Here is a 4309-nt window from a genome sequence, read left to right on the forward strand (position 1 = left end):
ATATATTCGATAAATATGTGTTAAGCATCTGTTAGGTATCAGACACTCTACTCGGCACTGAGTCTACAATGCCAAGTAAATAAATAAGATACAGTAAGTCCCCTACATACAAACCTTCAAGTTATGAACTTTCAAAATGTGAACGTGCGTTCGCATGTCCAATCACATAAGTTAGTTCACGTGTCTGGAGTACACTGTCACGTGTGCATCCTCTACAAGTGGTTGTGCTTTTATGTACTTTACTGTACAGTACTGTATAGAGTACAGTAGTACAGTACCTTTATTTTAAGTGCAGGATGTCCAGAAGCAAGCGTAAAAACAGCGATGTTGTAGCTGGTACTGCTAAGAAGTACAAAGGGATAACAGTGGAAACAAAAGTAAAAATAATTGAGAGAGTGGAGTGAGGCGACAAGATGGTGGACGTGGTTCATTCTTATAACATGAATCGTTCATGTTATGAACGATTCTAAAGAACAAGAACAAGATCATGGAATGTGTAAAGTCTGCCATGCCGATGATGTCAACAATAATATAGAAGAAGCGTGGAAAAGTGATGGAGGAATTTCGCGCCAAGCTGGCGGGTAATCCCCGCGTCAGTGTGACACCCTAGCTCGGAAGTGTTTTCTGCCGCTGTCGTGGTTCATCCACTAAACTGCATGGTCGCTGTGTACATGGGCAGAACATGGGCATCGGCAAGAACAGGGACCTGCCCTGGCCCCTGCTCAGGAATGAATACAGGTATTTCCAGAGAATGACCACAACCTCTTCAGTAGAAGGTAAACAGAATTTGGTGATTATGGGTAGGAAAACCTGGTTCGCCATTCATTCCAGAGAAGAATCGACCTTTAAGGGACAGAATTAACATAGTTCTCATTAGAGAACTCAAGGAACCTCCACAGGGAGCTCATTTTCTTGCCAAAAGTCTGGATGATGCCTTAAAACTTACTGAGCGACCAGAATTAACAAATAAAGTGGACATGGTTTGGATAGTGGCGGGCAGTTCTGTTTATAAGGAAGCCACGAACAAGCCAGGCCACCTTAGACTATTCGTGACAAGGATCATGCAGGAATTTGAAAGTGACACATTTTTTCCAAAAATTGATTTGGAAAAATATAAACTTATCCCAGAATATCCAGGTGTTCTTTCTGACGTCCAGGAGGAGAAAGGCATTAAGTACAAATTTGAAGTATATGAAAAGAACGATAAATGTGAAAGTGTTTTCTGATCTATTTCAAGCCTCCTCCTACCCCCCCCCAAAATTATGTATTTTTTGTTATAGAGACTTTTGTTGATTTTAGATCCATGGATAATTATTTCTAAGCAAAGCACTTTTATTCCCCATTAATCTTAACTAGACTCTATCAGATACCATTTGTGAAACATTTCTTGCTGTAACTGTCTGAATACCCATCAGGAGTCAAGAATAGGTGACCAGCACCTGCCTAGGGCAGAATATCTACCAAGACAGCCCAAAGTGGGAGACTCCCCTGGTAGCATGAGTTGAAACAACCAGAGCCCATAGAGCTAGGAGCTAGGCAGATGGGTCCAAAGGTCAGAAATGGATTATAAACAGAAGAGCTAGCATTCAATTATTAAAATTAGATCAAAAGAGGGACTGTGGGGCTTCCCTGGTGGCGCAGTGGTTGAGAGTCCGCCTGCCGATGCAGGGGACATGGGTTCGTGCCCCGGTCCGGGAAGATCCCACATGCCGCGGAGTGGCTGGGCCCGCGAGCCATGGCCGCTGAGCCTACGCATCCGGAGCCTGTGCTCCGCAACGGGAGAGGCCACAACAGTGAGAGGCCAACGTACAGCTAAAAAAAAAAAAAAAAAAAAAAAGAGGGACTGTGAATTACTTTATATCACACTTCTGAAAAAAATTCTGTTCACTCAGACCAGGAGTCAATAAGTTGAAAACTCCAGGATATAGCAGCTCATGCAGCTCAATATCAAAAAAACAAACAACCCAATCCACAAATGGGCAGAAGACGTAAAGAGACATTTCTCCAAAGAAGATATACAGATTGCCAACAAACACATGAAAGGATGCTCAACATCACTAATCATTAGAGAAATGCGAATCAAAATGCAATGAGGTATCACCTCACACCAGTCAGAATGGCCATCATCAAAAAATCTACAAACAATAAATGCTGGAGAGGGTGTGGAGAAAAGGGAACCCCCTTGCACTGTTGGTGGGAATGTAAACTGATACAGCCACTGTAGAGAACAGTATGGAGGTTCCTTAAAAAACTAAAAGTAGAGCTACCGTATGACCCAGCAATCCCACTACTGGGCATATACCCTGAGAAAACCATAATCCAAAGAGTCATGTACCACAACGTTCATTGTAGCTCTATTTACAATAGCCAGGACATGGAAGCAACCTAAGTGTCCATCGACAGATGAATGGATAAAGAAGACGTGGCACATATATAAAATGGAATATTACTCAGCTATAAAAGGAAACGAAATTGAGATATTTGTAGTGAGGTGAATGGACCTAGAGACTGTCATGCACAGTGAAGTAAGTCAGAAAGAGAAAAATAAATACCGTATGCTAACACATATATATGGAATCTAAAAAAAAAAAAGGTTCTGAAGAACCTAGGGGCAGGACAGGAATAAAGACGCAGCCATAGAGAAGGGACTTAAGGACATGGGGAGGGGGAAGGGTAAGCTGTGCTGAAGTGAGAGAGTGGCCTGGACATATATACACTACCAAATGTAAAATAGATAGCTAGTGGGAAGCAGCCACATAGCACAGGGTGATCAGCTCCGTGCTCTGTGATCACCTAGAGGGATGGGATAGGGAGGGTGGGAGGGAGACACAAGAGGGAGGGGATATGGGGCTATATGTATATGTATAGCTGATTCACTTTGTTATAAAGTAGAAACTAACACACCATTGTAAAGCAATTTTACTCCAATAAACATGTTAATAAATAAATAAATAAATAAAGGTGGGGGAACTCCAGGATATTCCACAGGGATCGTAAAGAGGCAGGTATGAGACTACCATTTCGGTGGTTAAAGGAGAAGGTCTGAGACCTTAAAAAACTTTGTTTCTGATCTTCAGTGAGATTGCATGGGATGTTACAATGATAGAACAAGAATCAGCTGCTCTTTACAAAATAGAATAATCCAATATCAAGCGTAATGGCTAAAATTAAAAATTCAGAGGTAATAAATTGAGAATGAATATTGCTAGAAACCAAAATTAGTAAGTTAGAAACTAAATTTCACAGAATTAAAAAATGAAAATTAAGACATGTTTTACCCATCACGTTAGCAAAGATTTAGATTAAGTATCCAAAAAAAAAAAAAAAAAAGCATTTTCTGCCTTATAAATTGGTACAACTTTTTAGAGTGTAAGTTAGCAACATGAATTAAAATTCAAACTATTCTGGGTTGGACACAGAACTTCCACTTCTAGAAATTAATCCTGTACAAAGAAATGGACCCAAGAGTATTTGTTGCAACTTTTTTTTTCAAACTTGGAAACAGCCCAAATGTTGATTAATGAGAAATAACTAACCAATATGTCTATAAAATGTAACATCTGCAGCAGTACAAAAGAATGAAGTTCTGACAGAAAAATGCCAAAAATTGCTAAGTAAAGGAAACAAATTGCGTGTAATACTCAAAAATGTTTAATAAATGTTCACGTGTGGGGAAAAAAGAAGAAAAAGAGATGGAGAAACTTCTCAGTGTGCGGATGCAAGATCAGCATCAACGTCAAGTCCCGCTCAGCTTAATGCTGATTCAAGGGAAAGCTAAAAGCCTTTCTGAGGACTTGAAGAAGAAACACAGCAAAGAATCAGAGGGCGCATCTTTCAATGTCAGCCATGGCTGGTTTCATCAGTTCAGGGCTAGAGCCAACCTTCACAATGTAAAAGTAAGTGGCAAGGCAGCGAATGCAGATTCCGTAGCTGCCAGGGAATTTCCTGAATTGCTTTGAGAAATTATTGATGAAGGTGCGTATTGACCCAAGCAGGTTTTTAATGTGGATGAGACAGGACTGTACTGGAAGAGGATGCCAGACCAAGGTTACATCAGTGAGGAGGAAAAGTTGATGTCAGGCTATAAAGCATCAAAGGATAGGCTAACTCTGTTGTTTGGTGGAAATGCTTCCGGTGATATGAAACTGAAGTGTCTCTTAGTTTATCATTCAGAGAACCCAAGAGCTCTTAAAACATAGCCAAGGGCTCTTTTCCTGTTGTGTGGAAGAGTAACCCCAAAGCCTGGGTTACCCAAGCCATTTTCCAGGACGGGTTTTTCCACCACTTTATCCCGGAGGTAGAGAAATAT

At 40.8% G+C, this 4309-nt stretch overlaps 1 pseudogene; it reads left to right on the forward strand.

Annotated features, from left to right (window-relative positions):
- Positions 1 to 296: 296 nt before the first annotated feature.
- On the forward strand, positions 297 to 1226 carry LOC132413596 (dihydrofolate reductase pseudogene; annotated as a pseudogene).
- Positions 1227 to 4309: the final 3083 nt, after the last annotated feature.

The sequence above is a fragment of the Delphinus delphis genome, chromosome 18, assembly GCF_949987515.2.
Source record: "Delphinus delphis chromosome 18, mDelDel1.2, whole genome shotgun sequence".
NCBI classification, from domain to species: Eukaryota; Metazoa; Chordata; class Mammalia; order Artiodactyla; family Delphinidae; genus Delphinus; species Delphinus delphis.